Source organism: Fukomys damarensis, unplaced genomic scaffold (assembly GCF_012274545.1).
Source record: "Fukomys damarensis isolate Sample0158 unplaced genomic scaffold, DMR_v1.0_HiC HiC_scaffold_7, whole genome shotgun sequence".
In the NCBI taxonomy this organism is placed as follows: Eukaryota; Metazoa; Chordata; class Mammalia; order Rodentia; family Bathyergidae; genus Fukomys; species Fukomys damarensis.
The window spans coordinates 19,899,737-19,919,838 of NW_022900919.1; the positions used below are offsets into that span (position 1 = coordinate 19,899,737).

Below are 20,102 nucleotides of genomic sequence, written 5' to 3' on the forward strand. Positions count from 1 at the left end.
ACCCTCCAAAAAAAAAAAAAAAAAAAAAGGCTTAGCCAGGAGGTATGATAATATACATCTATAATCCCAGTACTCAGGAGGCTGAGGCAAGAGGACTGGCATGAGTTTGAGGCCAGCCTGGGCTACATAGTGAGTTCAAGGCCAGTGTGAACTACATAAGGAGACCCTGTCTGGAAGGAAGGAAGGAAGCAAGGAAGGGAAGGAGAAGGAAAGAGGGAATAGAGGTAGGCAGGCAAGCTTGATATTTTATAAAAGCTATCCTAATGGGTTAGTTTTTATTTGTTAAACTATTACTGGGTTTTTTTGTTGTTTGTTTTGGGTTTTGGTTTTTCGTTTTGTTATTGTTTTGAGATAGGGACTATGCTGCCCAGGCTGATCTCAAACTCTTATGCTCTGCTGATCCTCCTTTCTCAGCCTCCCAAGTGCTAGGACTATAAAACAAAGCAAAACAAAACAAAACCCCCAAAATTCACAAGCCAAAATAAACCTCTCTTCCTTTTATATATATATATTTTTTTTTTTTCTTTGATAGTGGGGATCAAACTCAGGACCTTGTGCTTGTGAGGCAGACAGTGGCACTGTACCTGGCTCCTAAAATTCTTTATATATTCTGTACCCCTTATGAGTTGTTGGAAGAGTTTGACCGATCACTGGGGTTAATTCTTCAGATATTTGATAGAAATCACTAGTTGGTCCTAAGCCTTTCTTTGTTGAGACTCCTAATTACTGATTCCATCCCCTCATTAGTAATAGATCTGTTCAGATATTCTACTTCACGATTTGGGCCTTGGTATTTATAAATTTCTAGAGTTTAATCCATTTCACCTACATTATTGACACAAGATTTTATGAATTGATAAAGTAGAGGAAATGGATGTTTGGTATGTATTTTCTGATGTAATAATACCCAAGACTGAATAATTTATAAAGAAAAGAGGTTTATTTTAGCTCATAGTTCTGGAAACTGGAAGTCCAAGAGCGTGGTGGAAACATCTGCTTGGTTTCTGGTGAGAGGGTCCATGCACAAAGGAGAGAGAAAATGGGGCAGTATCCGCATGTTAACAGCTAACCCACCCCAGTGATGGCACTCTATATCCATGACCCAAGCATCCCACTAGGCCCCAGCTCCCAACACTAGCAATCAAGGTTTCTACATGAACTTTAAGGGACACACTCAACCACGGTAGTTGATGTGCAACTGCTCATGGTGTTATAAACCTTTGTTATGATTTAGATCTGTAATATCCACCTGAAGCCTCAGGTGTTCAGAGGTAGGACTCTGGGGAGGTAACCAGACCATGGAGGTGCTATGAGAAGATGGGCCAGGTGGGAAGGGCCAGTTACTAAGTGCGTGACCTGGAAGGCTGTGCGAAGTGAGCAACTTTCCTCCATGGACTCTTTCACCATGTCCTTCCTGGTTCTTCAAAAAACCACAAGCCAAAATAAACCTCTCTTCCCTTTGTATTCTGGTTTTTGTTTCATTTTTTTTTTTTTGTACTGGGGATCGAACTCAGGACCTTGCACTTCTGAGGCAGGCAGTGGCACTACTGAGCTAAATCCCCGGCCCATAAACCTTTCCTTTAAATTTGGGGCATTAGGTATTTGTTCCAGGGAGAAGAAAGTGCCTAAGACAACTAGTGCCCCCTTCAGTGATTATTACTTAAAATACTCTTTCTACATATAATACACATTAGCTCACTTCATACCCATTTATAAAGATTTTCCTCATTCTTCTTTGCAGTTGTGCTGCATTGTGTAGATGTTTGTTCAACGAATTCTCTGGTGACATTTATTTTACAATTATGGATAATATTGCAATAAATAACTTTGTATATTCATACTTCCCTACTCTTCAAAATAGTTCTTTAAGGAATATTCTGCAGGTGGTATTACTGGGCCAAAGGGCAAATGTATATATAATTTGATACTGCCAAATTCTCTCTCAAAAATGGCTTTATCAGTTTTTCTTCCCCAAAGCCTTACAGAACTTGTCAAGTTTTCTAAGTGTAGCAAATGTGACAGGTGACAAATGGGAATTTCAATGTAGCTTTAAAATGTTTTAATCTGTGTATTTTGTCCTTTTTCTATCAAATTTTGGTATTTTTGCTCTCAACTTGAGATTCGGGATAGTAGCTCTTTAAGAAGTTATGATGCAAATCTTTTATCCCAGTTTCTTTCAAAAATTTTGTTTATAGGACCAGGGATTTAGTTCAGTGGTGCTGCTGCCTGCCTCGCAAGTGCAAGAACCTGAGTTCAATCCTTGGTACAAAAAACATTTGTTTATGGTTTTTTTAGTGTGTATTGAATCATATATATTTTAATGTAGTCATTTTTTATTTTACTTTTTTTTTTTAACTTATAAAAAAGCCTGTGCCATGGCCAGGGATTTAGCTCATTGGCACTATGCCTGACTTGCAAGTGCAATGTCCTGAGTTTCATGGTATGGAGGTGGGGGAATATCTCTGTCTTCTTAGATGGCAATTAAAAAACAAATATTTCAAAAAAAAACAAACAAATATTTCAATCTCTGAAATCTTTACAATTTATTCTTGAGCATGATAATAAAGTATGGATATAACTTTTTTCAAGTGGCTACTGAGTTGTCCCAATACCACATACTAAATTGAGCTGGAGTTCAGTGGTAGAGGCTAAGGCCCTGGCCCTATGTTCAATCCCCAACACTGCTCCCCCACCAAAATCCATCTTTGCCCCAGTAATTTGAGACATTAGTGACATTTTTGTAAGTGGAAGTCTATTGCTAGACTTTGTATTGGTCTGTATCACAACTGCTTCATGACAAAGGCTTTGTATTGTTTCAACATCTAGAGGTCTAATCTCTATAGCTCTGTTTTTCTAGCGATTGCTGCACATGAACTTTATTTCTACATGAACTTTATAATCAACTTGTCTAGCACCAGAAAAACTCTGCAGATATTTTTATTGAGATTGCTTTAAATTTACACATTAAGTTAGGCAGAATTGACATTCTTAAGATAGTGAGTTGTCCTGTCCTGGAATTATAGATTTCATTTTTTAAAGACTAGTTTTCTGTCCTTTAGAAGTATTGTAAGTATTCATGTTTTTCAAGTTTTAAAATTTCTAAATATTTTATCTTTGTTATTACTATACATAGGATTTCCCCCTAAATTATAGTATTCTAACTGGTTACTTGTGTATTTCAGGACTAATAACCTTTGCAAGTGAACTATTCTGTTAGCTTACTAAATTCTTTTATGAGTTACTTTCATTATTATTTACAATGTTCCAGATACATTAACATATTATCTGCAAAGAGAAAGAGAGAGAGATAGGAGAGACAGAGAGAGCGCACTATTTATTTTCTAAATCCTGTGCCTCTGATTTCTTCTAGCTAAGAGCACTGGCTAAGCCTCCAGTAAAATGTTAAAAGGGTGGAGTTGGCAAAGCACCTTTGTCTTTTTCTTGATCTAAGTAAAAATGACTCCTATTTTCCTGTGAAATAAAATGCTGGCTTTACGACAAAGGTGTGTATATGTGCACAAGTGAGACAGAGAGACACCAATCATGTTTAGAAAGTACTGACCATAATCTAATTTCTAGTGTTTCTGCATAAATTATACTGGATCTTATCAAAGGCTTTTTTAGACTATATATAAGATAATTATATCAGTGTCCTAAGACTTATTAATATTATAGATAATATCAATGATCTCAATATTGAACCATCTATGCATTCGTAGTATAACTCTCACTTGGTTATGAGATAATATTCTGTAATGTTTCACAGGATTCTGTTTGGTAGTATTTTTTCAGAACTTTTGCATGCTTATAAATAATGATGTTAATCCTCAATTTTTTTGTGCTACCCTTATTTGTATCTACTGTTATACCTGGTTCATAAAAATTGATCTAAAAACCCCCAGTACCCCCTCAAAAAATTGATCTAAAAATAATTATGTTATGTAAAAAGTGAAATAAAATTCCACATTCTAATTTCATTTATTGAAAATGTAAGCCAGGTACAGTGACAGCCTGTTGTTTAGCTATTTGGGAGGCCAAGGGAAAATTTCAAGTTTGAATCCAGCCTAGGTAACTCAGCAAGACTCTGTCTACAAATTTTTTAAAAAGGGCTGGGAATGTAGCTCAGGGATAGAGTGTCTGCCTAGCATGAGAGATGCCCTTAGTTCAATCGCCATTACAGACCCCAAAGACAAAACAAAACAAAAAAACTCTAGAATAGAAGTGCATGTAGTCCTATTTTAACATTATCATGCAATTATCATGGCTGAAATGTGTGATGTTTGAGCACAGACAGCATAAGCAACAGTAGAACACTGTTAGGGTAGGGCACAGAGCAGGGCTAACACTGCCTCCTACACCCTCCAAACAGTCAATGGAAACCCAAGTATATCAGGAGTTACATGCACTTGTGCACCTTGGTAGTGACTAGCGATAAAAATATTTCACCTACCTACATGTGTGTGTCTGTGAAGCCAGGCATTTACTATTATTAAGCAGAATGTAAATTCTCTTATTTCATTATTAAGCTTGGGCTCACCCTATTTTTTCATAAAATGACGAGTTATAACAGTTTTTAGCAGCTGTGATATAAGAAATACAAAAATGTATCAAATAGTTTTTTGCTCATAATATTGTTATAATTACTTATACAATATTTCTAACACTAGAATAAATGGTTGTTCATTTATTAATCTTTTTATTCTAGTACGGCCTCAGTATTATACCAAAAGAAAACAGACCCCTCACACACACAAAAATTGTGAATGAAGGAAATATTCAACAAGAAATGGACAGATGAGTATTTTTTCATTGATACAAATAATGAGATACATACTTAATTTATAGGGAAATTGTGTCAGTTTTCAAAGATTATCATTGGAAAAGACAAGTAAAAACTTGCTACCAAATTTGATACATATCAAGGAATATTTCATAGACAAAATAGAACTGAAAAGTATGTCATCTCAAAAAATTTTTTAAAAGTTATAATTCAAGTGGACTTTTATAAATGTTAGTAATATGGTAACAAATCTCAAAAAAATCTGAATCATTCACTGATGGTGAGTTTAGGAAGCAACGCACAAAAAGCTTGGCAGATCTAATTTGTCCTATAAAAAATAGGTTTTTCTAAAATCAGTTTTTCTCACTAGACTGTAACCAGGCAAAATGAAGAAAGAGGAAAATCTATCAGAAGAGATTTGGAGAGTAAAGCTGCTAATTTCAAACTTCATGCTTTGGTGATAGAGTCAAGTACTGATACAACAGATAACAGCTTAACTCTCATTTTTATCAGAAGTACTGATAATAAATATAATGTCACTGAAGGAATAGCTTCTTTGGTGCCATTAAAGACACAAATAAATCTTGTGACGTGCATGAATCAGTAAAACTAACATTAAAGCAATTTTCTTTAACTTTTGGCAAAATATCTGGTTAGCTACTGATGACAGCCCAGAGATGGTTGGTAAAAAAAGAGACTTGAGCTGGGCATGGTGGCGCACACCTGTAATCCCAGCACTGGGGAGGCTGATGCAGGAGGATCACTGTGAGTATGAACTACAGAGTGAGTTCCAGGTCACTCTCAACTACATAGTGAGACCCTGTCACAAAAAACAAACAACAAAAAAAGAGAGACTTACCAAATCAATAGAAGATGATGCATTTGCCACCAGCACCTCACATTTGATGAACTATCAGTGCACTGTAAATGAAGAAAACTTACACACAAAAGCTTTAAAAATGGATGTCAGACAAATTCTCAAAGCTATGAATTTCATAAGGTACAAAGAATTGAATCATCACCAATTCCAGGAGTTCCTTTTTGGTTTTCTTTGAAGTGTTGTTTTTCAGTCAAGGTCTGGCTATGTAGTTCAGGCTGGCTTTGAATTCACAGCAATCTTCCTGCCTCAGTCTGTTGAGTGCTGGAATTACAACTGTGTGCCACCAGCCCAGGGTTTCAGGAGTTCCTTAATAAAAGTATGTATGCTGATTATGGAGAAATAGTTCACCTTTCTGAAGTAACAGGGTAAAATGTTGAATCAATTTTATGATTAGCAGATGAAATTAAGTCCTCTATCGAATCAAAAGAAAAATTTGTGCCAGAACTTGAAGATGAAAAATAGGTCACAGATTTAACATTTTTGATGGATGTGACCACTCATTTAATGGGCTAAACATGCATCCTGAAGGTGAAAATCAACTTCTCTGTGCTATGCTTCAAACCATAACAGCATTCAAAATAAAACTTAATTACAGTAAATTAAAGTTATGGCAAACAATTTTATGCATTTTGCTATGTTGGCTAAACCCAGTCCTGGGACCAGTGAAAAACACACAGTCTTGCATTCCACTTTGATATAGGAATTTGAAAATTGGTTTCAAGATATCCAAGAAAACCATCAATTAGTGATCACAATATTTGTGATTCCATTTTCAGGCAACACACAATTCTTGTGAACTTCTAAATGAAAAGCACAGAGTCACAATCAGGCATTCAACTCAAGAAAAATTCGACCATGTCTCTTTACTAGACCTTCATAAACCCGATCTTCCCGAGGGAAAATACGCCTCCCGGCACGATCACGCCTTACCCCAGTCGTCACTTTTGGCCGTATGCTCGATTGTGAAGCACATGCCGGGTAGAAGTGGATGAAAAACTTCCGGAGATCACCTTGTGGACTCACTGAGAACCTCAACCACTTCCACAGAACCGGATGCTGATGCACCAGTGTCACAGAAACTAGGTTGCATGCCCCATTGGTTTTGTTTATGTCGCCTTTCTAATGCAATAATAACATTTAAAAATAAGGGAAGTTTTACACATATTAACTATGTTATATATTTTATATGTGGCCCATGAAGTTCCTCCTCACTCAGGACAGCCTGGGCCTGGCCAACACCTGGACATGAGGGCACAAGAAGCTGGCAAGGGCAAAGTACCCCACTCTGGCCTTCAAAGGAGCTCAGTCCTGCCAATGCCTTGATTTTAGCCCTGTGAGGCCCATTCAAGCTTCTGAACTACGGAACAATAAAGCAAATAAACCTGCAACATTTTAAGCCACTAAATTTGTGGCAATTTGGCAAGTAGCTGTTTATGTAGATTGCTAGAAATGAGGTCATCACACAGACATTAATCCTATTCTCATGTTACTGATAAACAGCTAGATAATAAAACTTCTGAAAGCTTATTTACAATGGCATCAAAATTTAAACATCCCTGGTGCTGGGGATTTAGCTCAGTGGTTCTGGCACCTGCCTCACAAGCACAAGCACAAGGACCTGAGTTTAATCCCTGGTACAAAAAAAAAATTTTTAAACACCCCCTAGACTATATAAAAAGCTATGACCATCTTTTCAGCAAATTTAAATCCTTATTTTCAAAAATTAAGAAACAAAGAATCAAAATCATGATTGATACAGTATTGTCAAGATGCCAATTTTTCCAGAATTGATCTACGGCTTGATGCAATTCCAATCAAAGTTCTATTTTTTTTCTAGAGAAACCTAATAGCTGAGTCTACAATTTATAGTGGTACTTGGTTCACAAACTCAATTCTCTCCATGATTCTGGTCATAAACAGTATTGGATGAGAAATGAATTAAATTTCTTCACAAGGTCAACATTGAACCTAATAGTTGAATTTGATTCAGTTTTCATCCAACTCAGTTTGCGACCAGAAGCAAGGAAAGAAATGAGTTTGTGAACCAAGGTACCACTCTACAGGAAGATATAAAATTCCAAAAATATTCAAGATACTAAAAAACTACAAGGTGAAAAGATTTGCTCTACAAGATACAGAAAGACCTACGAAGGGCCAGAGATTTAGCACAGTGGCACCACACCTGCCTTGAAAGCACAAGGTCCTGAGTTCGATCCCTGGTACCAGAAAAAAGGAAAAAAACAAACCAACCAAAAAAAAACCCAAAACAACCTATGAATAATTACCTTTAAGAACAATGAGGTATTACTGGTCTACAGACAGGCAAACAAATGTATGAAAGACCCTAAAAAAGTCAGAAACAGATACTCCAAACCAAAGATGGTACCGCTGGGTGCTAGGAAGGATAATCTTTTCATAACTGGTACTGGGACACTGGACATCTACACAGGGAAGAAAGAAAATTTAAACTACTTCAAGCCACGTGTGGTGCTGCACACCTGTAATGCCCATACTTGGGAGGCTGAGGCAGGAGGATCACAAGTTCAGCCAGAACTATACAGTGAGATTTTGTCTCAAAAAACCCAATAAACTCTACTTCATACATATAAATTATTTTGAAGCAAACTGCACATATAAATGTAAAAGACAAAATAAAGCTTCTAGAAAACAATAAAAAATAATTTCATAACCTCCAAGAGATTTTTTAATACAAAAAGCACAGAGACCATTCTCATACCGAACAATGTGTTATGACCCATGGGACTCAGCACACAGTTGTTACAGGTAAGATATAAGACAGCAACTCTCCCAATGAAGGAGAGAAAGGACATCAGGTGTGCCTGTAGGAACCAGGAGCAGGCTTCCGGTGTGCTCTGACCATGAGATAGCACCCTCCCCTGAAAATGCAGCTCCCGGTGCATAGTGTTCGCCCAGGAATCCTGTTATAGATTCAGAATCTAGGGTTTCCACTGGGGCTGGTCACAGAGGCACCTCGGCTCACCAAAATATCAGGCGCCCAAAGAAAAACAGGTGCTAGAGGCACTGTGGGCAAAACAGCCTTAACAGCCCAGGAAAGGTTTAAAAGTCAAGTTTCAGATACCAGCCAAAGCCAAACTTGCAAGCAGTCTGCTCCAAAAGTAATAATCTCAGGCCTACTATGTTAACATTCCTATTCAAGTTACATCTGTTGAAATATGCAATATTTCACAATAAAAGATGTTTTTAAAAGGTGACCAAAATGTGACCAAAATGATGTTGAATCTATAAGAAAGGCCAAAGAAAAGGTATTTGTTATATGTATATATACATTTGTATGTACATACGTAAACCTGAAAATAAGTACTGTATTTAGAATGTTAAATAAGCTCTTTAAAAGGATAAGATAAAGACATACAATTTAAGACAGAAAAGGCAGAAAACCTGAACTTTAAAAGGAGAACATGGGGACCAGGGGAGTTAGCTCAGTGGTTCTGCCTTCCAGAAGCAAGCACAAGGTCCTGAGTTCGATCCCCAGTACCAAAAAAAAATTGTTTTGGGCCGGGGATTTAGCTCAGTGGTTCTGCCACCTGCCTGGCAAGCACAAGGACCTGAGTTCAATCCCTGGTACCAAAAAAAAAAAAAAAAAAAAAGGAGAATAGTCTATAAACATAACAAGGTCTTCACCCTTACAATATTCAAGGTAATGAAAGCCACAGGAAATACTACTACTCACACACCTATCAAATTGGCAAAAATTAAAAATATAGTATCAGCCGGGCATGGTGGCGCATGCTTGTAATCCCAGCACTTGAGAGGCTGAGGCAGGAGGATCGCTGTGAGTTCGAGACCAGCCTAGGCTACACACTGAGTTCCAGATCAGTCTCAACTACATAGTGAGACCCTGTCTGAAAAAACAACAACAACAACAAAAAAAAAAACAGTATCAGTTACTAAGAAGGCAGGGTCAGAGCCAGGGATTTAGCTCAATGGTACCACATCTGTCTGAAAAGTCCAAAGTTGAGTTCAATCCCCAGTAGTGCCAAAAAAAAAAAAAGGAAGGGTAATGGAGAATTCAGTACATTGGGGGAAGCAGAGCTACTTTTGCAAACAATCTGGCATTATATAGTATAGTAAAATGTACATACACAGACTCAACACTTCCTCCAGAGAGAGGAGAGACTAAATAACCACTTGCCATGATGTGCTCAACTGTGTCGAAGCAGCAAAGCCTACAAAACCCCCAAAGGCTGGGATTTGAGAGCTTCCAGATTGGTGAACGCACACCCACAGAGAGATGGACGCCCCAGACCCCTTCCCACACTCCTTACCGTATGTCACATCTTCCATCTGCTGTTCCTGAGTTGGATCTTTTTCTAATAAAGCTAATCTAGTAAGCAAACTGTTTTCTTTGAATTCTGTGAAATTTTCTAGCAAACTACTAAAGCCAATACGGAAAGGGTTTATGAGTTCTGAGTGCTGGCAATATGAAGACTTTGTAAAAATTAAAAAACTGCAAGCACCAGGGATGTAGCTCAGTAGTTCTATACCTGCCTGGCAAGTGCAAGGTTGCGTTTGATTCCTGCTACGGTGGGGTGGGAATATTGTGTTCATGTCACATGAATATTTTTGCCTTCCTACCATTTCAAAGTCTGACTACCACTACTATATGCCATCATAACATTCTATACATACTTAAAGCAAGCAAAGGATGGTGCTCCATCTTGAAAAACTACACAGGCAGTTTGGACAACACATTCTTGGCAATGGAACCTGCAAGACATTTATCAAACACTGGCAAAAGTTCTTGCTTTGCTTTCTAGAAATAGTTATTAACTGCTACAGAAATAAAGTAAGACAGAAAACGTTAACAAATTGTTTAAACTATTTCCTTGAAGAATTTTGCTAAGAGAAATGTGCAAGTCACAGGAGGACAAATACTGCAGGATTCCACATCTATGAGATATCTAAAGTAGCCTCACGAGAACAGAATGGTGGCTGCAGGCGGACAGGGGTGAGGAACTGAGGAATGGTAATCAAAGGGTGCACAGTTTCAATGATGCAGGACAAGGAAGTGTTTGAGATCTGCAGTACAACATTGTGCTTATATGTTTGTTCTAAATCTATTTAAAGGGTAGCTTTGATGCTAAATGTTCTTACCACAATAAAATTAAAAAATTCAGAATTGCTAACTGGCATAATCACATAATGGAACATTTTATAGCAATAAAAATAAGTGTATTAGTAAAATTAATTTTAAAATTATAAAAAGTTTAAAATTTAAAAACCAGTATCTATAATATAGAAGAACCTCATAAACACAATGTGAAGTCAAACAAAACAGATATATTAGAATACATATACTATCATCACATTTACAGATGCTGAAACCAAGCAAAACTGAACTATACTATTTGAGGATGCATAGAAGGAAGGAAACTATGAAGACAAGGAAATTACTATCCCCAAAAGGAGAAGTTATCCCCACTGTGGGAAGAGGTTATAAGGAAGAAGAGACATTTCTAGAGTACTTGTCTTGTTCTTTTTGGGGGACAGTATCAAGAATTGAACTCAAGAGTTCACACTGTGCAACATTTCTAGTTCTCTTGTTTTGTTTTGTTTTTTTGTATCGGAAATTGAACTCTGGACCTTGCACTTGAGAGGCAGGCAGCGGCACCACTGAGCTAAATCCCCAGCCCTCTTGTATTTTGAGATAGGGTCTCACTAGGTTGCCCAGGCTATGCTCAAACTTATGATACTTCTGCCCCAGCCTCCCCAAGTGCTGGGACTACAGGTGTATGCCACTACATCTGGCTATGTTCTACTGTTTTTTTGTTTTTTGGTTTTTTTTTTGGTACCAGGATTGAACTTGGGGCCTTGTGCTTGTGAGGCAGGTGAGGGAACCACTGAGCTAAATGCCTGGTCCTGTTCTACTTCTTAATCTCAGTAATAGTGATGTGTAATTTAACTTTATCATTAGTTGGGTTTTTTTGGTATCAGGGATTGAACTCAGGTCCTTGTGCTTGCAAGGGAGGTGGCAGAACCACTGAGCCAAATCCCCGTCAATTAGTTGTTTTTTTTAAGACAGCATCTCACTCTTTAATTCAGGCTGTCCTGAATTCACTATGTAGCCCAGGATGGCCTGGAACTTTCAGCGATCCTCCCACCTCAGCTTTCCAATCTTATGCTGTGATTACAGGGATGCACCACCATAACTGGCTATAATTAGTCTTAATGTATACTATCTATACAACATAATCTGGGTAGGGAGGCTTCTGTAAAATCTGCTACACAAATCCTGAAAGAACTATAATATTGAACAATATAATTTTTAATGTATAATCATACTTTATAATTTATACTTTTTTTTTGGTACTGGGGATCGAACTCAGGACCCTGTACCTTCGAGGTAGGCAGCAGCAACAATGAGCTAAATCCTCAGCCCTATAATTTATACTTCTTAATGTATCTTGTTTCTCACAATAAAAATTTTTAAATAACTGAAAGGATTATGACTGCAATGTTTTTGTTAACATTGAGAATGTTTCAATAAAATACAAGAATTTTTTTTCTTTTTTTGCTACCGGGGATTGAACTCAGGCCCTTGTGCTTGCAAGGCAGGTGCCAGAACCACTGAGCTAAATCCCCAGCCCTTATACAGGAATTCTTAAAAAAGTAAACTCAATAGTTCCTTGCTATTGTAGAGAACAAGTCCCTATGTTTTAAGTCCAAGGACTGCTACTCTGACTTCCATTTGTATTTTTCATTCAGCTAATATTTACCCTAGTAAGCACTTTGTGCCAGGCAGCATGATAGACACTAGAGTACAGCGATGAGAAATAATTACTGCTTCTAGACTAGTGGGAAATAGATATGTCAACACATAATTACAATGCAACGGAATAAGTCTGACATAAAGTGTTTTCTTAAAAGCCTTATGGTCTCTCAGATGAAGAAAAAAAAACAAGAAAATTGTTAGAGAAGCTTTACAAAAAATACTGAATTGAACATTAGAGAACTGGAACCTTCCAGACAGGATTGAGGACATGAAGAGTAGCCTGCACAATTGGGACAGTATGAGGTAGAATACATAGGTGGCTAGAGCAATGGTTACTCAAAGGGCTCATGATTTCATATTATAGACAACTAAGTTAGACAGAAATTAACAGGCAGTCAGAGAGGGAGTCAGTACAGAAGATGAGACATGAAAATTGTGGGTGGAGACGAACTGGAAGGCCTGCAGCCTCCCTAAGGAATGACAGCAGCTTGAAATTGCACTGTAATTGGCACCACCTGGTCTAGTGAGCCTAGATAAGGTGTCTGATGCCTAGGTGGGTGTCCAAACACCTTGACCCATATTCCTGTCCCTTCCCCCAAAATGCCCTTGCTCTTCACTAGAAGCTGAAGATAAGCTGAAGTTAATGATGCCCACCATATACCCTTGCTACATAACTCGCTTCTCCCTACTGGATTGATATTAGCTAAGCTACTATAATTGTCGTCCTATAGGTTGATTGTAGTTTGACACGTGGCTGCCCAGACTGTCACTTTGTGTATAAATCACCCCTGGACAAAGCCTTAGCAGCAACCCATTTTCAAGATTCCTCATGTCTCTCAGTAGCTTGCCCTCAATAAACTTTTCCTACTCTTAACTATCTTTGTTCTCCTATCCATTCTTTGGTTCTTGAAAGATAGGAACTTAGCACATCTGACATCTAACAGGCTGTCACTTCCCTGTGGCACCACGGGATTTAGATTTTATCATACAGGATATAGAGACCTCAGAGGCTATTACTAAGTTCCCAAAATACAATTACCTTGGACCACTTTTTCTTTTCTTCCTTTGAGAAAAAAAAAAGAAAGCTAAAGGATACACACAGAAAAATATGAAGGATAGACTGACGCCTGTGTACTCAACAACCAAATTTAAAAAGTTAAGTTTCTGTCCTATTTTCTTTCAAAGGCAAAAAACCACTTCGGATATATTTTAAATTCTCACTCACTCCCCTTAATCTCTTCCTTCCTCTCCCTCCAACAGGTAACACTAACCTACAGTAGATGTACCTCCTGCATTGTGTTCTTTTACTACACATCTATCACGATGGGGATTTTTGTTTTTGTAATGCTAAGGTTCCAACCCAGGGCTTCTTGCATGCCAGGCAAATACTCCATCACTTAGCTACGCCCGTGGCTCTAATTTTTAATGCTCGGCTTTCTCATCAGTAAAGTAAGGCAACAGCTACCTCTCTGGGTTACCGTTAAGATTGCAAATTATATGCCGAAGGTGCCCATCAAGGTGACTGCAACTGAATGATTCAAGACCTGGAAAGCTCATACCCTCCTAGTAAACTGTAAGTTACTTTCTGACAATGTAGCAACCCAGCAGGCAAAATGCTGATTCAACTGAACCTTACTATTTCCCAGACTTTCGATCTCTCACTGGGTCGCTCCTCTTCCTGCCCCTTCATCTAGACTGCGGCACAGGAGGGGAACTGACTTAACACTGGTGGCACCGGGAACAGTCAGGTTCCTCCCCCACCTCACACCATTAGGGCTCAACATCCTGTGACCCGAAGACAGAGGTGTACAAAGAAAGCCTGATGTTGTCTAAGATGCTTTGGAATCAGGCAGCTCTTAGTTCAAATCCTCACTTCAACATTAAATCACCATTGCTCTTTCAGCAACGAGCCCTCTTTGTGCTTCAGATCCTCCGTGTATAAAAAACAGGACGATTTTACCCATTTCTCTGGGCAAAAGAATCCTTACTAGGTATTTCGCACTCTTTGAGACCATTTATCGCCTATATTTAATCCTAGCAAAACTCTAAATAGCAGAAATAATCTCTCCCACGTGACAGACGAGCAGCGGATTTTACACCTGCGAGACAATAGTTGTCAGGCGTGTGGGGATCCCAGTTCCCCCTCAGGAGGTTAGCGAGACGGCACCGGAGTCTGGGCCTCGACCACCCGCGGCCACTTCATGAGGCCCTGGGGTAACTGGGACAGGCAGAACCGGCGTTCGGCGCGACTCTTCCCGCGGCGCTTGCTTCACGAGGACTCAGGAGGCCCAGGCAAGCTGGCGTGAACAACCGGGGGACCCTGGGGACTTCCAGCTCAGGGCCGAGGCGCCAAGAGAGGGCCTAGGCCACAGCTGGCAGGTCGCGGTTTCACGCGCGACACACTCACCTCTCTCTCGCCAGCTTGGGACAGATGGAACCAAGATCCAAACTCCGCGCGCAACCCACGGCCCCAGCGCACTGCGCCAAATCTCTTCGCGCCACCGAGCCAGAGGTGCTGATTGGCTGCATCTGGAGGCAACTGACCAATACTATTTCCCGTAGCATTTGTCCCCGCCTTGGCTGAAGGGGCGGGACCGACGTACGGCGCCGGCAAGTTCACGTATTCCCCAAACCCAATCAGAGTCCCTAAGGGAGAGTCAGGTGACTGTGATTCTATCTCCGACTTCCGGTTCTAGTTGGGTCCTTTGTTTTTGTTCGTTTTTCAGTGTTGGTGGAAGATTTAAATGAAGTAGGCTTCTGGGACTTGGACCTTGGCATTATTGATAGGAGCTGAGATATGCCAATTCCCACAGACCAAGTCTTTGAGTCCCCATCTCCTGGTTGGGAACATCTGGGTCTGAGACTTTGGTGAACTGGCCTTTACACCCCCCTTTGGTAACACTGGCCTCTGTCCCTACCCTACTCCTGTGCACAAGCAAACAAATTGTCATTTGGCTGGGAAGTGGGGCTGTAATCTCAGACGCTTCAAGTTATATGGGAAGTGCCTGAGAGACGTTTCAATTGCAGCTGATGGTTTCCCCACCCACAATACTGCCCTGTGATGCCAGAAGATCTTTTTTCTCCTGCATCTCTTCCCACCTTGTCTTCCCTCTTTTCCTCCTTTGTTTTAAGAAAAACCTAGGGCATGTAAATTGATATAGCCATTATGGGAAGGTTTAGTGGTTTCTAAATAAAAATAGAACTATCCTATGACCCAACAGTATCTCTGGCAGTTTCCCAAAAGAAATGAAATCACCTCCTAAAAACATCTGCACTCCCGTGTTCACTGCAGCATTATTCATCTTAGCCAAGTTAAGAAAACAAGATGATAAGTGTTGGATGAGGAATGAAGGAAGGAACTGGTACAAAATAGTAGAATATTAGTCAGCGCTAAAAAAGAACATGATCTGGCCAATTTGTCATGACCTGAGTAAGCCTGGAGGACATTATGTTAAATATTATCTTTTTGTGCTAAATAAAACAAGCCGGTCACAGAAAAATATCGCATGATCTCCTATGTGAAATCTTAAAAAATTAAAAACACTTCAAACGTACAAAAACAGAGAAAACCCTTGGAGTGGAGAGCTGTAGGTCAGAGGATACAAAAATAGCAGATATGATGGATGACTAGATCTAAAGGTTTAATGTATAACATGAGAGCTATAGGTAATAAAAAATTTCGGTATGTTGTATTCATGCTAAATGAGTAGGTTTTAGCTGCTCTTGCACAAAAACAAAAAAGCGTATTGGAAATGATGGATATGTTCATACATTTTACTGTAGTAACCTTTTTACAATCTGTATGTATCCCAAATCATCATGTTGTATACCTCAATTATACACTTTTTTTTTTTTAACCAGGGCCTTAACACTAAGCTAAAAACCCAGCCCATATTTACTTATTTATTTATTTTTGAGATAGACTCTCAGTCACTAAATTGCCCAGGCTGGGCTTGAGTTTGTAATCTTCCTGCCTCAACCTCTCAGAGTGCTAGAATTATAGGCATGGAAACAATTTAGTTTAATTATCTTAATTGGCTTTCTTTTTTATTTTAGAATCCATTCATTCCATAAACTAGAATGAGTGTTCTAGAAAGGCTGGTTTCATAGACAGGAAAGGGCTGAATACAGCAGAAAGAAAAAAAGTGGATTGGTTGTTGGTTTGTTTTTTTGTTGTTGTTGTTTGTTTTTTGAGAACGGGGTCTCACTATGTTGTTCAGACTGGCTTTGAACTCACTATGTAGCTCAGGTTGGCCTCGAACTCCAGGAAATCCAGTCGATCCTCCTGTTTCAACTGGGATCATAGGCATGCACCACCACTAATTGGTCCTTTCAAAGTTCCTTGTAAGGCAGAGTCAGGAGACAGAATAGAAAAATAACTCATTCACTAACATCAGATTACTTTAGGTTATTTTTTTGTAATGATTGAAAGATGTAAGGATTAAAGCAGAGGGAACTTCATCATCAGCCAATTAAAACTTGCCTGTTTAGGAAACTTGGTTCTCTCCCATCTCCTCTCTCATCCTCAATTTCTAGGAAGATCAAACATGAACCTTATCTAGAGAGACTCCATTTTTATTTTTGGTTTGATCTCTAGGGGCCCAGCCCAGGACCCTAGTCCAAAACAATGGCCTCTTGTCATTTTTATTTAACAATAAAAAAATTTATATATGTATATTATCCTATATTTCTGCTGATATTTTATATTCCATTTTATTTTCTCCTCCTGTTTGGTTCTCCAGGGTTGGTTTCTTTTCCTCTCCACCCCTCCCACCTTTTCTTCCTCTTTAAGCGGCCTGACACCATGGACTGTGGTTTTTGTTCTCTGTCTCTGGCTAAGAAGGAGAGGAAAAGCCTGACCCACCACCTCCTTGCAGGGGCCTCTGTCTGCAGCCTGACTCACACGCACACACAATTTTCCCCACTTAAAATCTTTTAGAATAGATTATGTCTGAGTGGGTAAAAGGTTTTTGGGGGGTGGGTAAAAATGGGTTGTTTTTCCCCCTTTTCTTTCCTTTTCTTTCTTGTCTCCATCTGACGGTGACTGCTTTTCCCTTTCCCTCTACTCTGAGAGTTTACCTTATGGACTCCTGGTGGTCCTAGGTGCAACCTCCCTCCCAAGCTTGTCCCACTGGCCACAGAGGAGCTGCTCTCTACATCCAAAATGGCAGTGGGGATGCATCCTGATTTGATGACTTTGTACACTCCATGAATGGGCGGCCTCCATTGTACAGAACAGAATGGAGACACAGCAGCCCCAGGTTTTATAAAGTGAGAACCAGGAATCAGAGCTCATACGCTGGCCTCTGGGTGCTCTGTAAGGTCAGGGCACAGGAGCTGTGCCCCTTGGGTGGATTGAATGCTGCTACCTGAGTAGGTTTGTTTTGAAAGTAGACTTGGCCACCTCTTGCTCCCTCTTACCCTTCCACTGTGCATCATGAGATAAGGTAGTATGAAGGCCCCTTGACCTTGGATTTCGCAGCCACCAGAGCTGTAAATGATACGTCTCTGTTCCTTATAAACAGTCTGTTTATTGTTTTTTTGTTTGTTCATCTTATTTTCTTTCTTTTTTGAGACAAGTTCTTGCCATGTAGCCCAGGCTGGCCTCAAACTCATCATCCTCCCGCCTCAGCCTCCCAAGGGCTAGGATTACGGACATGCACACCTGGCTATTGTTGTATTCTATTGGAACAACACAAAATGGACTGACAGATAGAAACTAAATTTCTTATTTCTGGTACAATACCCACACCTCAGCCATGCCTAGAGTCCTCAGTCGTCAGCCCTATTTCCATGTGGAGAGACTGAAATGACATCTTGGAGGTAGGGCAGAGGGCACCAGAGAGAACCTTGGGGTCTCACTGCATCCACCTAATCTTCCTCACTTTGAACCCCCTGTTCACCCCAACTCAAGAGATACCTGATCCTGTTCATTTCTGTGCCTTTTCAAGCCACTGTGATGATGTTATGTGTCCGCTTTCATGGGCCTGGGGGATGCCTGAAGACGTGATAAAGCATCTGTGAAGGTGTTTTGTATGAGACCAGCACTTGAATCAGTAGATTTGAGTAAAGTGGTTTGGCTTCTGTCTTGGCCTGTTCAGGCTGCTTCAACAAAACACCATTCACTGGGTGCTTTAAGCAACAAAAATGCATTTCTCATGGCCGTGGAGGTCAGGAAGTCCAAGGTTAAAATGCAGGCATCCAGGCCCTCTTCCTGGCCTGTAGATGGCCACCTCCTCTGAGTCTCAGGCGATGGGGGAGGGAAAGATCCTTCTGCTATCTCTTCTTACATGGACACTGATCTGTGTGTGAGGGCTCCCTCTGACCTGACAGCCTCCCACAGCCTCCAGATGCCCTTGCACCACTGGGTGGGTGGGGCTTCAGTGTAGGGGTTTGAGGGGAGGACACAGAACATCTCCCCAATAATGTGACTGGTCCACACCCACTAGAACCAGAAGCTGACCCCCACACTCCCTCACCCCTCCTCCCAGAAAGAAGACTCACAGCAGGCAGCCTTGGACGTTGCCTGCAACCATAATGGCGTAAACTGGATTCTTATTGCACAGAACTGAGTGAAACTGAGAACAAAGAAGACAGGAGGCATGCTTATTAAGATTTACCAACCTAGTTAGTGTGTGTGAGCCAATTTTTAAGATAAAATCTCTCTCTCATTTCTTTCTTTTCTTTGTTCATTTGTTTGTTTGCTTGTTTGGGCTCTACTGGAACTCAAACCCCAGGGTCTTCACACTAAGCTACATCCCTGGCCTTTATTTTGAGACATAGTCTCATTAAAACTGGGCATAGTGGCTCATGCTTGTAATCCCCACACTCAGAAAGCTGAGGTGGGAGGATCACTGTAAGTTCAAGGCCAGCCTGAACTATATTTATAACTACATTATGGTGTCCCAGCTGAAAATATTCTGGCATGTGAGATCCTGTCTGTTTCAAACAACCATAAATAAGTAAATAGTCTCGGTAAATTGCCCAGGCTGGACTCAAACTTTCAACCCCACTGCTTCAGCTTCCTAGAGTGCTGAGATTACAGGCGGGTGCTACCACACCCAGCTTCAATTTCTTTTCTCTTTCTCTGGAGAACTCTGTCCATAGCTGGACCCAGAACTGTCCCTTCTTGTGTTTGCTAACACAATTACCACTCTTGTTTTCCAGTTTCACACCCAAAATTGTTGCTGTTGTCCTTCCTGTTTCACCTCATCCTTGTTGATTTATTGTGATTTGTTTCCTGTAGTTTAGCAGAGGTTTGGAGGGAATGAACCTAAGATGTGTGTGTTTAATCTGTACTTTCAGCCCAGAACGCTTGAACTTCTTAATTCTTAAAAATGATTTAAATAACGTTTCCTGGAAACTGTTCTCATCCAGCATGTCAGCAGCCTTCTGTTGGCCTCCCACACATTAGAAGGCCTCAAAAGAGATTTCTTAATCTCCCTTTCTTCTGTGTCCTTAAGGGCCACGAAGCTGCTAAATAAATTATAATTATGCCTGTCCCAGACACAATACATCAGCCAAAGACAGATTCTCACTTTCTGCTAGGGGGGTGGCCATCCTTGGGGGACCGGCCTCATGCGATTTCACAAATACTTTCTTCAACAGGCCTGGCCTTCACTTACAGTAAAAATTAAAGTGCACTTCAAAATCAAAATCCGTATCGCAACTACCTCAAGTTAACAACA

At 40.0% G+C, this 20,102-nt stretch overlaps 1 protein-coding gene across 4 annotated transcripts in view; it reads right to left on the minus strand.

Moving 5' to 3' along the window:
• The window catches only part of Blm (BLM RecQ like helicase), a 93,260-nt gene extending 78,332 nt beyond the window's left edge, over positions 1 to 14,928 (minus strand). Inside the window, exon 1 of one of the 4 annotated variants that reach the window (XM_010621101.2) lies at positions 14,822 to 14,928. The gene's annotated coding sequence lies outside the window, so the exon portion shown is untranslated. Of the gene's footprint in view, positions 1 to 5,639; positions 5,847 to 14,821 lie in introns of those variants that run through there. The other 3 variants (XM_033761094.1, XM_010621100.2, XM_010621103.2) reach the window with 3 other exon arrangements.
• Positions 14,929 to 20,102: the final 5,174 nt, after the last annotated feature.